We start from the raw sequence: 17,176 nt of genomic DNA, 5'->3' as shown, positions 1-17,176 counted from the left end.
GACTTTAGTTTCTTTAGTCTTAGAATTATGTGTGTGACAGTGATGTATCTCTCTCTTTGTTTCATTGTTTCTTTTTTTGTTGTTGTTGTTTTGTTTTTGAAAGTATCTGGTAAAGGGTCTGCACACTAAATTTCCTTAAAAAGATTTATTTTTATTTTAAATTATGTGATACATGTGTTTACACTGTGAGTGTGTTGTGGGTTTGTGTACATGTGAGAGTAGGTGTCTGTGGAGGTCAGAAGGCAGTGCCTGACCCCCTGGAGCTGGAAGAGGTGGTGAGCTGCCTGCCTTGAGGGCTAGAGATGCGTTCCACCGGGGGATCCTCTGAAAGCCATGTACACACTTGGGGGATGAGCCAGCTCTCCAGCCCTATTTTTGTTTTTGAGGTCTTGCTATGCAGTGTTGGCTGAACTCAAATGTCTCAGATGTGTGACCACTGCTTCTTTTTGCTTTTTTTTTTTTTTTTTTCCTGGCTTGTTACATTAATTTAAGCAGACTAAACCTCTTAGCCATTCATTTGCAAGCTATCACCGAATGGCTGCTGTTACCTCTTCTGGTATAGTTACAGATTTTTTTTTGTTTGTTTGTTGTTGTTGTTTCACATTTAACCTTTTCATCAGGTTTTGATGCTGTTGCGTAGGATGATGTCACACTGGCACAAGACTTGCCAATACCTGTGGATTCTGGCTCTCTGACATAAAACTCACACTTCTCTAATGTGTCGACCAGTCACTCTCCATTCATGAAGATGAACCATAACAAAGTTTGAACCGAAAGTCTAGGGAGGCTGGAATAGTGGCTCAGCGATTAGGGGCACTAGCTGCTCTTCCAGAGGAACCCCTTTGGTCCCCAGAACCCACAGGGCAGCTCAGAACTCTCTGTAACTCCAGCTGCAGGGATCTTTGGCCTCTTCTGTTCTCCAGAGGCACTGAACACACAGACGGACAGACATGCAGGCAGAAGACCCACACATTTAAAAAGAGATGGGGGTAGGAGGGCTAGAAAAGAGAGAGACAAATGGAGATTAAAGCATAAGAAGTCTTTTCTTAATTTTTCTATCTTCCTGCTATCTGCCCTTTGTGACAAAAATGCCCTCCAGCCAAAAAGCTAACTCTAGTGAAACCAGAAATTAGCTCTTCATCCTGACACACACTGAAATGCAGATCCAATAAAATGTGCTTTCTTAAAGTTAGCTCCCTTCAGGAAATCATGGAAGACTGTTGTCATGGGGAACTGTGAAAGGAACCAGGAAGGACTTAGCTGGGAAAATACCAATGAAGGATAACACGGAGGTCCTTGTTGTCATGATTTCATGAATTCACGCATTTCCACCAGACACATGCCTGTGGTCACGCATGGACACTCTATGGTTAAATTCAGAATGGTGTATTTCTTCTGTGATGTGAATTATGTTACATGGAGTGACAGAATTTATGCAGCCTTGTGAGACGTGCCAGAGCAATGTAGCATTTAAGCTAAGATATTTTAATGACCCAATTTGTTCAGACTGCTGGAGGATAAAAAGCGATTTCATAAGATTTGCTGCTATTAATTGCTGCAGCCCCTAGTGTGTAGAACGTGGTGGGCAGGTGTTTTCGGGATTATACTAAGAGCAAGAGAAAACAACAGGCCTGTTCTTAATATTCAAATTATAATTAGAGACAACAGCAACATCTCAGAGCAGAATCAAAAGGCATGGTTAGCGTGCAGTAAGACATCATAATTAACGTATTAAATGCAGATTCAATAACCTCGATGCATTTAGTAATTACTTACCTGCTTACAATAAATAATTTGCTAGCAGATCCAGAATGCACTTAATTGGGATATAGCAGTCGACACTGTTCCTTGACTCCTGGTCTGGGAAGGAGAAGAAAGAACCCATATTTTTAAAGAGAACTCTGAAAAAAGTTCATCTTAAAAAAAAAAAAAATGCCGAGACTCGGCTTTAATATCATTCTCCTGGGGCACAGACTTTGAAATGATATTTTCACACAAGGTAGAATCTGAAATTTGAATCCTGTCAGAGGCACAAAATACTGAAAGTCCAGATCTCACAGGGAATAACATTTAAATATTACACGTCTATGTCCAAGGCAGAGAAGACAGGAATAAAAATGACCCCATTTCAAGTGAAATCTTTGTCCTCCTTGTTTTTTTGAACTGGGTTAGATTAGCATTTTTTGTTCAGCTTGGCCTGAAAGAATACAAAATAAATATGATTTGAAGCCAAGGGTTTGAAGCTGTAATGTTCACACAGTTAAAACGATTCTCCATTTACCAAAGGCCCTGCTTTGCAAGGAAGCTTAGGGTTGTTATTTATAGGCTGTGGGACCAAAATGAACTGGGCCATCCATCAAACTGGGCGATTAGCGCAGTGGAAAAAAAAAAAAAGCCCCAAAGAGTTGATTGACTGGATTTTCCATTTTGCAGTAAATTATTTTAGAGCCAACTTTCTTTGGTTATTGGTGCTTGTTTCTTCCTTGACTTTCAGATCTGTCTCATATAGGCCAGTCACTGGGTATCACAAAGAACTCAGCCTTAAGGGTTAGTCCCTCCTCAAGTGCTTAAACAAAAAAGAGCCGGAGTCCTTGTGACTCACGTGTAAGAGTGTAACTCCTTTTCCCTGTATAAGTTCTGAATAGAAAAGTAGGCATGATGGTGTGTCATGTGTACATATGCATGATTACAGACAGAGGCCAAAGCATTACTCAGAGAACCAGAAGGATTTGCAATGGATTGTCACCTGAAATTCTTTGCTGTGGGACCTCGAAGATCTGATTATTTGTGACACATCTGTGTGACCTGGAGACTCTTGGAGGCTTCTACAGGGGAATTATGGTGTGTACCTATAGATGGAGCAGGACTTTCGCCTTGGCAGATGACTGTTCTTCTGGGGAACAGCATATGGCTTGCTGGATAGGCAGGTGACCAGCTTCATGGGTATGTGACCACCAAGTGAACATGAGGGGCTGATTATATACTGATTGTTGTCTGGTCCCCCAAACGATCGACTCGCACATGAATATAAGTTGGTCATGTTTCAAGTTCCTAGAGAAGTTTCACTATTGCTCCTCTTGTTGTCTTGTATCCTCTCTGTCACACTCACACACTGTGTATATGTCCTCGTGAGAAGGCTCTAACAGTGATGGAGGAAGGCCGTTTCAGGACTGGACCATAGACACATGGCCAATGTATATAACACAGTGTAACTGTTACACTCTGGCTGCTTTCTTCAGCAAAAGGGTGAAGGAAAATCCTGCTCTTGGAAAGATCTTCAAGAAGTGTACCTAGCTTTTAAGTTTTCCTAGTGGGACTAGTGTGTCATCTGAGTGTCGTGTGATAAAAGCCTCAAGTTCAACACCAGGCTTCGAAAGACTAAACACAATTTATACTTTCCTGGAAGAAGAGAGACACTCCATCATGGTCCTATAAACAATCCATAGCCAGTGCCTCATGATTCATTTAGATGGTTAGGATTATGGACTGAATGTTCATGTCTCCTTAAGATGGAGCTGGACTGAAAGGTGGCAATCAGGATGTGTGTGGTTAGATCTTTCTGAATGACCTTGGGGGGGTGACCATGTTTGTCTTATGTTTGTCCAGGCTCTTTCCCAGGTCACCCCACCCATGCCTGATAGACTTGTATGTAAAGTGGCCATGGCAGCAAAGATGGAGGCCATGCATGAATTCAGCATCAGGGATTTCCATTCACTATGGCCAATCTGTTTGTGGTAGCTGCCGAGTGCCCTACATGGCGATAGCAGAGATGGTGCCAGCACACGGGAGGTGAGCTAGCTGCCGATTGTGCTGGACTGCATTCATCTCGGAAGAGACAACGCTTTGTTCTACTGGGAGAGGTGTTTGCTTTGGATTTGTTTTCCTTGACCATGGTGCTTTGGCCAAGCCTGCCGTCTGTTGAGCTGACATCACATAGTCAGGTGAAGGTATTACCACACAAGGCTTCTGACCAAGGGGCGTATTCAACAGCAATGCAAGTATGGACTTGCCTTGTGCTCATGGTATTTACTGGTCTTAACAGTGTTCCTCAGCACTGAAGGAGCTGCCTGACAGAATGATGGAATACGCTTCCAAAGATTTAGTTTCCACGCCAGCTGGGTCTCTGTACTTTGCAAAGTGGAGCTAAAGAATATTAGGCTATGGTATAGGCACTAGACCACTGACTAAACCACTGACTAATTTATGCCAGGATTTTTCAAACAGCTGGGATCCCTGGATGCAGGCAAACCATGTGGACTGGGTGTGTGTGTATGTGTGTGTGTTTGTGTGATACTTGTTAGAACTACTAGCCAGCTGCTGTGTGTGAGATGTGTGTTCAGTGTGAGATGCCAGGTGCTCTTATAGTTTACAAACACCATTCGCCTCATGTGCATGTCATTGATACAGGGCAGCATCCAGGCCCACAGCTCCTCCAGCTCCTTCTGGATTTCTTCCCCGAATATCTCTAAATTCTGGTGCTGGCTGTGTGGTAGAGATGCCAGCTCCTTGTGTAGGCTACCCGTGTTGTCATGGCTGGAGGTTGTGAGGGCTTCAGGTGGTCCCCTTGTTCTGTCTTCTTGGCATCCAGATTTTCCTCCCCTTGCTCTGAGGGCCCCGCGGGGACACCAGGCCCACAGCTGCTTGGGAGGCTGCAGCCTTCTAGGTCGTTCCTTAGCAACAATCGAGTGAGATTTTCACACAGCCCAGTCTATGTCTCTGGAAAAGCCTAAATGACACAACCTCTTTCTATCCAGGGAAGGACTCTGTCTTCTCAGTGATCTGCTGGCCTAGCTTCCTGCCTCCCAGAACTTTTAAATCCACCATCATCTTGACTCCCGAGTTCGTTTCCTTTTTTCAAAATGTTCGGAATCAATCAAAACGTGGAGTGCAATGCCATCTTATCTTACCTCAGGTCACTCAGGAAAGCAGGCTCTTTCGTAAAGACTCCGCGGTAAAAGCGGATGTTAGTCAAAGCAAAACACCGACAGCACATGACTTACATACCGGTCCGTCTGCTCTCTCACCTGTGGATCCCTTACTCTCTCTCACCTTCCTCAGTACTCAAAATCCCGTCAAAAGCAAGATGAGTCAGTCCTCCCATTGTCTTGTGAGCGTCATAGTTTCATGTCAACTTGACACAGTTAAAGTCATCTGAAAAGAGCGAACCTTAGTTGAAAAAAAGGCCTTCGTTAAGATTCAGCTGTAGGGCCGGGCGGTGGTGGCGCACGCCTTTAATCCCAGCACTTGGGAGGCAGAGGCAGGTGGATTTCTGAGTTCGAGGCCAGCCTGGTCTACAGAGTGAGTTCCAGGACAGCCAGGGCTACACAGAGAAACCCTGTCTCAAAAAAAACCAAAAAAAAAAAAAAAAAAAAAGAAGATTCAGCTGTAGGGCCGGGTGGTGGTGGCGCATGCCTTTAATCCCAGCACTTGGGAGGCAGAGGCAGGCGGATTTCTGAGTTTGAGGCCAGCCTGGTCTACAGAGTTAGTTCCAGGACAGCCAGGGCTACACAGAGAAACCCTGTCTCGAAAAACCAAAAAAAAAAAAAAAAAAAAATCATCAGCTGTAGGGCATTTTCTTAGTGATGGGGAGGGGACAGCCCATTGTGGGCGGTGCTATTCTCAGAGCTGGTGGTCCTGGGTTCTGCAAGAAAGCAGGCTGAGCAAGCCATGGGGAAACAAGCCAGTAAGCAGCACCCCTCCATGGCCTCTGCTTCAGCTCCTGCTTCCAGGTTCCTGCTCTGTTTGAGTTCCTGTTCTGACTTCCTTCAGTGATGAACAGTGACATGGAAATGTAAGACAAATAAACCCTTTCCTCCCCCAAGTTGTTTTTTGGTCATGGTGTTTCATTGCAGTGATAGAAACCCTGACTAAGACAAGTTGGTACCAGGGAGCAGGTTATTGCTGTGACAGACTTGACTTTGTTATTTTTGAGAGGATTATGGGAGGACTTCAGAACATTGGGCTAGAAAAGCCATCGGATGTTCAAAACTTGGTTAGCTGTTCTATGAAGGCTTGGAAGATAAGAATTTGAGGGCTATGCTGAAGATGGAGGCCTGGTTTGTGAATTTCAGGTGAAAGATTAAAGACCATTTGTTACTTAGAATTAAGATTCTGTGGTTCTGGTCAGCTAGGGCTGAAGAAGAATCAGCTGTGATTAACAAGATACCAGAACTACTAAAGTGAAACCTTTGATTTTTTTTTTTTTTTCTGGGAAACTTGATGCTGACCAACTGGAGCTAAGAAATTAGAAGTGATTAGAAGAGACCAGCATCGTCGGGGTGAAATCTGGGAAGTGTTTCCTGAGAGCACACAGAAGTTGTGTTTCAGAACTGGCTGAGGTTGTATCGTGAGCTGGCAGCTGAACTTGGTAGTGTAAGAGTGACCCAGGTAGTACTGGTTTTGAGGGTACAAAGGGGTCATGGAGAGCTGCTGAGACTTGGCACCATGAGAGCCCAGGAGAGGCCATTGGTCAAGGTGCAGCCTCAGTGGAAGTTGAAAGCCAAGGACTGAAGGAGTCATGCAGAGAAGATGAGGCTTTGCACCCACCAGGAAGAGAGCCTGTGAGAGGCTATTGGTGAATGTGCAGCCCAGTTGCAGCAGAAGATTGGAGAAGCCATCTGTTGGGGGCCAACTTTTAGCAGAAAGCAGCTATCAGCTTTGCAGCCATCTTGAGCCATATACCCTGACATGAGACTTGGATTACAATAGCCTACAACAGCTGAGAACACTCTGATAATCTTGGTTTAGATACCTTGAGATTAAAGGTGTGTGAGATTAAAGGTGTGTGACTTAATAGTATACTTAGAAGTATAGAGATCAGAGTTAGAGACAAGACCTAAGGGCATGATTAAACGTGTAACTTAGAGGCGTGGCTTAGAAGTGAGACATATAAAAGGCAGAGACAGAACAGATCAGAATTGAGACGATAGAAGACATTAGTCAGACTATAGAAGACAGAACCAGAGATCAGAGAATACAAGGGATCATCAGAGACGAATCTCAGACATTAGGTAAAATCTGGCCACACCCTCGCTCTTGCTGAACCCCCGACCTGAAGACCGGAGCGGCAGCTTGGGCCGGGATACAGTGGCCGCCCAAACGTGGGTCGTCCCAGGCCTCAACATTTTGCCTGGGCTGCAACATTTATTTTGGCCTCCCCAACGTGGGACTAGTGCGGTCCCCAACAGCCATCAACAACATCAACAACAGCAGTAGTGGTGGGGTGGAGCCTACTGGATCTTAGTAGTTGTGTATATTTCAGAGGATGGGGCTCAAGTCCCTTGGAGGAACCCAGAAAATCGTGAGTAAATCCCATACATTGGATGTTGAGTTATTTATATTGTTGGAGTTTGGTTTTGCTTTCTTCAGATTGTGACTATGCCTTGGTGCTTCCCTCTTGAAGTAAGAAAATATTTAACTTATTTTTTACTTTATTGGAGCCCACAGTTGACTGTTTTTTTTTTTTTTTTTAAGAGATTTTTAGGTTTTTAAAAGACACCTTGGATTTTTTTTTTCTTTTTGATTTTTTGAGACAGGGTTTCTCTATGTAGCCCTGGCTGTTCTAGAACTCACTCTGTAGACCAGGCTGGCCTCTGCCTCCCAAGTGCTGGGATTAAAGGTGTGCACCACCACTGCCTGGCGACACCTTGGATTTTTTAGAGACAAATTTTAAGGTGTTTTAATTTGTAAAGGTGGTAGGAATTTTAAAGTTTGCAAAATGTTTTATGTTGTGATGTTGATGTTAATGTGTGACCTTAGGGATGGATAAGAAAGGACAGGTTATAAACTAACAACAATATGTTCATGTGTCAAGTTAACAAGGGGTCAGTTGTGTTGGAGAGTTTTATGTCAACTTGACACAAGCTAGAGCCACCTGAAAGGGGGGAAGCTCAATTAAGAAGATGCCTCTATAAGATCCAGATGTAGGGCCTTTTCTCGATAAATGATTAATGGGGGTGGGGTGGGGGTGGGGCAGCCCACTGTGGGCGGTGCCATCCCTGGCTTTCTGATCCTGGGTTCTACAAGAATAAAAGCTGAACAAAGCCACAGGGAGCAAGCCAGTAAGCAGCATCCCTCCATGGCCTCTGCGTCAGCTCCTGCCTCCAGGTTCCTGCCCTGTGTGAGTTCCTGTCCTGACTTCCTTTGGTGATAGACTATGGATGTGGAAGTGTAAGCCACATAACTCCCCCCCTTTTTTTTCCTTAACTTGATTTTTTTTTGGTCATGATGTTTCTTCAAAGCAATAAAACCCCCAAGACTGACCAAAAGCAACTTGAAGAGGAAAGGGTTAATTCCAACGTACAGCTTCTGGTCCATCACCCAGGCGGATCAGGACAAAAAACCTGGAGGCAGGCATTGAGGCAGAGGCCACAGAGGTATGAGGCTCACTGGCTTGCTTCTCGTGGTTTGCTTTCTACTACATCCTGGGGTCTGGACCCTCCCACAGCAATCACGAACCAAGAAAGTACACCAGGTGCTTGTCTGCAGGCCATTCTGACAGGGATATTTTCTCAATAGACAGTCTTTCTTCAGAATGACTCTCGCTTGTGTCAAGCTGATATCACACTGCCTGCATGGTTTTCTAAAATCTCTACTTCTCTGCAGCCGCGACCGTAAAGAATGGCTTTCTTCTGGAAACACGCTTTTTGTTCTTAGAATACTGTTTTCAGGTATTAATGAACAAACGACATTGAGAATAGACCCTGGGCAGTCAGCCCAGTTCATTTACCACCTAAATAATTCAGTCCTGCCCACTTGCCTTGTAGTGTGTGGGATTCAGATTTGTGCATGAGCAATATGATAAACCATTGCACGCCACCGGTCTTTGGGGCCACTGGTCTTTGGGGATGCTGGAAAATAGTTCAAACTGAGAATACTCACCTCCGTTAATTTCTGAGCTCATTTAGAGCGTGAAGTTAATTTCTGGCCGTTGGGTATCTACAGCTCAAACTTAACACTCCCGTAGCAGAATCTAGACCTGGGGCTGCCCTTGCAGTGCCAACAAGTTGCTGTCCTATGTGTCCCCGTTCTGAGTAACTACCTCTTCATTCTCCAGTGACAGCCTCAGATGGTTTCCCTGTCACCAAAACCTCATGAACAAACTGTGTCTTCATTGGTCGCTTCCCTTCCCATGTCCCTGATTCTGGAACGCATTCCAGTTGGACTGGCACACCGAGGCTGGTTTCTTGGCAGCTCTTGGCCTGGTTCCCTCCCTTGAGACAACGCTCTCTCCCGCCTTTGTGGATGGTGCTTCTTTGGTTCCTTCTTTTGACATTCCTTCTGTTGTTTTTAAACCTTTAAAGTTTGGAATTCTACAGAGCTCGGCCCCTTTTCTTTTTCTTTGTCTCTCACCCCTGAAATTAGTTTATCTAGTCACGAATACTGTCATAGCTAAGGCTGTGTTTTAGGTTTAAATTGCTGGGCTTACGAGGGCTATGAAACAAAAATGCCTTTAACCTGGAAGCCCCTCTTGTCCAAGGACAGGTAACATCCTAGAATGTCGTTCATGTAAGATAGCAAGCCAACAAACCATGTTAACGAGTGTGGCTACCCCAGTGGTAGAGGATGCATACTCGATTCCTATATAACTCAGACATTTTGGCACCAGTCCCTTGGTCTACGATGTCTCTCTTGCTGTCCCTCCCCTTTTCTCCTCTCATGGTTAGCTTTAGTCACGTGCTCTGCCTGGACTCTGCCCTCTGCCTGCTTTCTCCCTTGTAGCTACAATACAGATCTCCACACTTGACGAGTGATCATGTCCTCCCTCTTTGATTTCACTTTTCCCATTCAATTTCCATTTAAAAAAGATGTTTCTAATTGTGTGTGTGTGTGTGCGCGTGCACATGTGTACGCATGCTGTGCCTCCAGAGGACAGAAGAGGACATAGAATTCTCTGGAACTGGAGTTAGATGAGGCTGTTAGCTACCTGATATGGATGTGTGCTGGGACCTAAGCTCTAGTCCTCTGTGAGTCCACTGAGCCATCTCTTCAGCCTCTTAATGTTCTGCTTAACAATTACCTCACCAACTAAGTGTAAATGCTACGATCCCACCAACTAGGATGGCGTCTGCTGCACCACAGGCATTTAATGTAAACTAGCTGAGCAAAAGTAGGAAGAGAAGAACAAGATAGGGTGTGTAACTTGGAGCATTAGATGTGTCCTGTGAGCAGATTCTCTCTAGTAAACATGGAGCAGGTTTTTCTTACTTGCATGGTGGATGTTCATTTCTCTCTTCCTGTTAAAGAGGATTCCGCACGATTCGGTTTGGCTTCTTAAAGATAGAGGGGTCCCTGATCCCGAGAGGAAGTAGATGAGGCGATTGGGTGAATGTTGAAGGTGGAAGGGCAGATTAAGACAGTGGCAGTCCTGTGTGTGTGTGTGTGCGCGCGCGTGCCCGTGCCCGTGCCCGTGCCCGCCTGTGTGGTGAAATGGTTGCTGGCTAGAATAGGCTGGCGAGTGCTGGCTGGCTCAGGTCATTTCAGATGTTTTCTGAGGATGGATTTCCAAAAGCGAATCACCTGGCCAAATGCTCTAGACATTTTTAAAGCCCGAAGTGCTTTTAATGGAAGTCGCACTATTTAGCCTTTGTGTTCAAGTCTAGAAGCATAACGTGGTCATATGTTATTCCATTTTACAGCTAGAAAGCAGCAGTTTGGAGAGGGGAAGGAGCGGTACAAATGGGAAACCACCCTCTGTCCAACTGCAAGCTACCCTCCTCCCCTTACACAAACAACATGGCAACTCTACGCTGGTGGTCACATAAAACTGTAGGTCTTTGCTGTGAGGGAGGAGCCTCAGGAGTAGGGACAGGGACCGAGACAGTGGGAGGTGGACCTACCCACACCTTCTAGGGCGTGACCAGAGCTGTAATTTCTCAGGACCACTCCAGCCATGTTTCTTTGCCTTGCTTTGATCTGCCTTCCGTGTTCTCAAGGTTAACCTTGTGAAGTTTCATGATCAGCAGCAGGGCTGTGATGGATATTCATGTAAACCGATATGGACGTTAATTAATACCCATGACCACACACAGCGTAAGCAGAAATGAAGCCAGTGACAATTACCAATCTTGACAGAAGGGACAAAAACTACAAGGAACCGTTAGCGGACCTCATCAGCGTGTGGCTGCATAATATAGACCACGCATGCGTCTAAGCATCACGGAAATGGCGACGGCACCTCAGGAGCGCTGTTCTCACAGCTGCTTCCAAACGTGCACCCCCTTTCAGCATCGTTTGGAAATCTTTAGGACCTTGTGTCAGAAATAGTTCCTCTAGGATTCTGAGAATTCTGATCTCTAATTCTTCCAGTGTTTTCCTAGTTCTGAGATATACATATCCGATTACTCTCATGTGGGGAATTAATTGGGGGTTGGGGGGAAGGGAAGACAACCAAGTTCCCGGGTTCTGGAAATACCGTTTACTTTTTCTGTGCTTTTTAAAAAGAAGAACCACGATAAGGGGCATGCTCATAGCAAACATTCTAGAGTTGTCTCGGTGAACGGTGCAGCTAACTCACAACAAAGCGCCGAGACCTCCTTTTATTGACTTCTTAACATATGCCCAGCAGAAAATCCCAGGCATCTGGTTTTGAGTGGTTCTGGAGGTTCAATGTGGGTGGGTGGGGGGTTTGTGCTCTGCTCATGAGAGACTGTAATGTCAGAGTGTTCCCTGAGCTAACCCTCAAATGAAATGAGTCTGTCTTAGGGCTTCTTTGGGTCTACTTTCAGCTAGAATCAAGCCCCTGCATCAACGCCAACTTCTATCCCTTTCTTATCTTTTGCTTGAAAACAAAAGGATAATATTGGGTTGGGGTTTGATCATGAGAGTGGAACCTGTTGTAGAGCATCCACCAGAGAAGACTGCTTGGACATAGCTTCAAGCCAACAGAAAGCCTTTCTTAGCCAGCTGGTGACTACACTGGCTGCTCTGGATCCCAGTGTAGCCCCAAGCTTTTCTCAGGATGAGCTTTTAAGCACAAAACCCACATTCTGGGTTGACATGCTTCAGTTAACAAGAACAGTTAGCCAGGAGCGAACTACAGACGCAAAAAGCAAGGTTAGTACATTTTGAGACTTTTCCCAGAACTGTATGGACTTTGATGGATTAGGTCTTTGTTTTAGTTTTGGCAGGTGGTGCTGTCTACATGCTGAATTTTACAGCCTGAATGGCATTTCCATCATGGAGTCAGCTGTGCTAAGGTCTGGGGTCTGTTACAGAACCTTCATGAATAGGATTAGTTTTTTTTTTTTTTTTTTAAAGGACCCCAGAAAGCTGCCTTGTCTACCTTCTAAAAAACAGGAGCAAACTGCCTATGCCATCCCTGAATCTTCCAGGGCCTTGAATGTAGACTTCTCAGTCTTCAGAGACAAACCTGTATTTTTTTTTTTTTTTTTTATGTTACTCAGCTTATGGTATTTTGTTACCAGCAACCTGAACAGAGACTATTCATGGCTGTGATTTCATTTTATGTTAACAGCCCTCTGAGGCAGAGATTATTCTGTTTATTTTATAAAGAAGCTAAAGCTTAGGTTTAGGTAGTTTCCTTCTGGACGCACAGCTAGGAAGCATTGAAGACAGGTCTCGGCTTTCCTGAGATGAAATTATTTACCATCCCCTTTGTGTCTCTCTAGTTAAGACAGAATATTCTGCATTTTATTCCAGAATTAAGCAATCACGCTTAAATACTCCTTTTATTAATGCTACTGGGCAAGAATAAGACCACAATTACAATTTTTGAAGTAAATTTGAAGCAAGCCTTGTTAAATACTGGCCAGGATAGTGGATGCTGGCCAGATCCATACGTGGGATTTCCAGAGAATGGGACCTAATTACAGTAGTCAGAAGCTTATTAAGGCAAAATTCACAAGGCTACATACTTCCTGCCTTCATCCAATCAAGGGTAAGCATACATTCTGACATAACTTCCTGCCTACATACCTCCCACCTACTTGTGATAAAGCACATCCTGTGCAGTGGGGGCAACTAACCTTGTTTACAGAAGTGAGAACTCGTGGCTTGTTACCTTATATGAACAGCAGACCCCAGCATTGCAGGAAGTTATCTGTCTTTGGGCAAGTGAGGCTTGTAGATTAGAGGCATTTTGTTCAATAGATCTCTTAAATACAGTAATTTAAACTTAAAATATAACTTTATCAATGATACTTAATGAATTATTATGCTTTATCTAAGAGATGAAGGGGCTTTAGTCTTCCTGTTCAATTGTTGGGAGTTGTTTCCAGTTAAAAATTTAAAAGCCAAGATGTCTGAAACCTGTGAGCTTTGACTATCGGTCATCACTCTGGTCAACATTTAATGGGAAAGAAATTGAGTAGGAAAGCATTTGGTTAAAAGTAGTGAAAAAATTCTAGCCACACCGTCTCACCCCAGAGTAAATTTCTCACCATTTCATCATAAAAGAGAGGCCGAGGAGTCTCATACTGTACCACAGGGTCCCAGATCTCCATCCCTGACATGGGGCTTTCTCCTCAGGCTTGCGCTACAGCTGTGCAGCTCATTTTGAGCAAGAAGACTTCTCTGAGGAAGATGTCTTCAGTTCTATGGCCAGTGAGGTGCTTATCCTGGGCTGTTTGTCTAGATGTTGACAGGCTTCCCTCTCCCACTTCCTCCTCCTTGGCAGAAAGCAAGACTCAGTCACAGTTCTGGCCAGTATACTTATGACCACAGTCTCATGGTTGCCTGGGAGGTCATCTTCCTCAGCACCATGGTTGGGCTATAAGAGTTACATTAAGTCCACCTCGGTAGGAGCTGCTTGACCCAGAGAAGAGGGTGTCTGGGGCTTGCCCTGGGAGGACACTGGGGGTGAATTGAGCTGCAGAATGGATTCAAAAAGGATTAGAATCACCACACTGTAGAAGCCAGGAAGGAGAACTGGGGAGAGACGGTGGAGGGATATGGTGATATGTATGTCCAAGTTGGGAGATAGTATTGCTATTAGCTATGCTAATCCAAAAGAATATGCAGGGAAGAAAACCCATGTCATGGAAGCCAAGGTCTGAGGAGGCTAGAAGTCTTTCCTTTCTTACTGTCCCTTGGGAAGGAGAGCAGAATTGTAGGGGGTGAAGAAAAGGGTAGGTTGTAGGTGAAGGCGGTTGTCTGGGTGGTGGTGGTGGTGTGTAGTGGGTTGAGTGGGAAGAGGCAAAGGCGCAGCCCAGGGGTCTGTCAGTCCTGAAGCTTATGTCTCACATGGTTGTCGGATGAACCGTTGTGAAACGAGGAGCCTGTGGCTGACCAGCAAACGACCTGCCTCTGGAATCCTGCCAAAGCCATCATTTGAATCTCTGCAGTCACCAGGCTTTCCAATCTGCTAGGTGGAAGGTGTCATCAGTCTCCTTACGCCTCCCCCTCTGGGTGTTTAAAATGGAGACATTTCCCAGCTTGTTGCTCTCAGGAACGATGTCATGTGTGCCAATGAGAAGATGCAGTTCTTGGAATTCCACGGAGGGAAGAGCTATGCAAATTCACTGAGCTATATTCCTGGCATGTGGTTGAGCTGAGAACTCTAGTTACCACCCAGCCATGCAAAGCAGGAGGTTAGGCCTGCTGAGCTCTGCACAGGACTCCGTCTAGTGGAAACTATGTGGGTTGATGTAGCTCAGTGGTACTTACCTAGTCAGGATGAGTGAGGCTCTAGATTCAATCACACAGAGAAAAACCAATCAATTAATCAAACACCCCCCCCCCCCCAAGTAAACAATGTACTCTTTGTTATGTTTTTCTAAAGTTTGGGTGAAACACCATGACCAAAAGCAACAGAGAGGGGAAAGTGTTTATTTTACACTCTCTTCCATATCACTGTTTGTTATTGAAGTCAGGACATGTCTGGCTTTGAGTGATGTGTTTCAGCAAAGCCTTTGCTATGTTTGGGTCAAGCAGTAGAGGCTGAGAAATTGTTTTGAGACTGTTTAAACTTTGAGGAAATGTTGTCTCTCTAGAGGATCTGCCCTTGGTGCTACGTGAGCGCTTTCAGCTGCTCCAACCTTGCTCCAAAGACACTCCTGGCAAACTACTTGGAGTTCTTACTTTTGATTATGGCTAGCCATGGTCGGAAGGGCCTGAGATTTGTGTGGGTTGTCTGCTCTCGAGGGCAGCAAGGGCCAGATAACTTTGGTAGTTGGAACCTTTCCCAGACCTGATTAACCTTGTGTAATGTTTGAACAAAGTAACTGGAGTGAGCTAGCCGGGTGTGAGTCTTTGCCAAGAAGGCTGAACCCCTCTGCCCTCTGCTCCTTTGGGAAACAAAGCTTAGCATTTCGGTGAGCTTCTCTCTCTCCTGTGGTGCCTACTACCTACATCAATCAACAGAGTGATGCTGCTTACTGGCTTGCTCCTCATGGTTTGCTCAGCCTACTTTCTTATAGAACCCAGGACCACTAGCCCAGGGATGACACTACTCACAATAGGCTGGGCAGTCCTAAACCACTAATTAAGAAAATGCTCTACGGGCTTGCCTACAGCCAGATCTTACGGAGGCAATTTTTCAATCTTGGCACATTCACTCTGGCTTGTGTCAATTTAACATAAAACTAGCCAGCACTCCCTGACAAAGCAGAAGGAAGGAACCAATTTTGCCTTACAGAAATGTGCACATCTAACAAACTAGCTCAGAAAGTGATGGTGGCTGAGTGCCAAGGTGGCTTCAGCAGTCTTGAACATTTATGTCTCTCTCACGTTACCTTCTCTCCTTTGGTTTGGGTCTTGTTGTATCTGGTGATGCCTGGTCTGGAGGAGCCGCGCCCCCCCCCCCCCCCCCCTTGGCTGTCTCCCCAGTGTGCCCAGTAAGAGCGCCAGCTGCTGGCCACATGCAGAAAACATTTGCTTCCTCTTTGTAATCCTTCCAACCGTGTCAAGATGATATTTTAAAGCTCTTGTATGGGTTTAAGGCAGCAGTCATGGCCTTTCAAAGACTGTTTACGCTCCAGATGCCGACTTGGACTGAATCGACATCTGGCAAGCAGATGAGCTTACAGCTGTAACCACTAATGCATTGGATTTGAATTCAGTGCTTGGCGAGGATGAGGCACTGAACGACATTGTGATCTATGCAAAGCCAGCCTGCCTGTCCCTGTCCAGGCGCGTGGTGCACAGGCTTGCTCCGTGAACGCCACAGGGTCCTGTCTAGCGTGCACATACATTTATCTATCAAGAATATGCTAGGGGAAACCAGTAAAAAACAGACCCGCGGCAAATATCAGTTGGGCTTGGTTTCATTTTGATTTGGAAGAATATGCCCAAGACGTACAAGGTTCAGTGTGCAGACCATGTGCCATCCAAGAAGGGAACACTGCACGTATCTGACTCTGTCAGAAGCACGAGCTGTCGACTGAACCCTCATCCATAGCGGAGTGCATATTGCCCTGTTTGAGCTGGAAGAGGACGCTTTGGGAAAACACGGCTGTTTGCTTTCCGAGCTCTGCTGTGGGAATGGCCGCTTGGGAACAGGTCACAGTGTGGTCCATACTCCAGCAGACCGGGGGCAGCAGCCTGCTGCCCGCCAACATGCAGCTAAGCCCCCTGAGAACCTGGTCCCGTTCAGTATTGCTCTCCAGCTGCCCACGCGAATCCCAGCAATTGGTCACGCAGGGCATAAGATCGATGCTTCTCTTGGCATCTGTTGTAAGGGAAGGGATTGTACTAGAATCAAAGCTTTTTATCCAGCCGATTGTCAGGTTTCAATAAAAGCAATGAACCTTAAAAAAAAAAAAGCCTTAGTTTCATGTGACATTATATCTGAGAAAAGCGACTTAATTGGGAAAAAAATCCTTTTCTGTACCTGTTATGTGTGCTGACCAGGAGGTAATTACAAAGCTAAATCATTCAATGACCTGACAGTTTGTTTTCTGATCAGTGGAGTAAAGAAATATTTTCCAGTGACAAGATTGCAAATGTTCTACATTTCTGAACCTGTGTGTATCCAGGGTATGTATACTATTAGTTTTTTTTTTTTTTTTCCTTTTGGTTATTCTTTAATTCTTTACCAGTTGCAATTTTTTACTTTGCAAGTGCATTGTGGGTAATTTATGTTGTTTTGACAGTTTGATTTTCTGCTATACTTTTCAATTCTGCACCCAGAGTTGTACAGACTACTGTTTAGACAAACGACATGGAAATATAGAGGTTATCTGTGTAAAATGATTCATATTTCAAAATAGGGTCTTCT

The 17,176-nt window shown here is 45.1% G+C and overlaps 1 pseudogene; it reads left to right on the top strand.

Annotated features, from left to right (window-relative positions):
• Positions 1-11,163: 11,163 nt before the first annotated feature.
• Positions 11,164-16,920, top strand: LOC143435636 (aminoacyl tRNA synthase complex-interacting multifunctional protein 2 pseudogene; annotated as a pseudogene).
• The last annotated feature ends 256 nt before the right edge of the window (positions 16,921-17,176 follow it).

The sequence above is a fragment of the Arvicanthis niloticus genome, chromosome 22, assembly GCF_011762505.2.
Source record: "Arvicanthis niloticus isolate mArvNil1 chromosome 22, mArvNil1.pat.X, whole genome shotgun sequence".
NCBI lineage: Eukaryota > Metazoa > Chordata > Mammalia > Rodentia > Muridae > Arvicanthis > Arvicanthis niloticus.
Note: the sequence above shows the minus strand (reverse complement) of the source record. Positions and strands in the feature narration are given on the sequence as shown.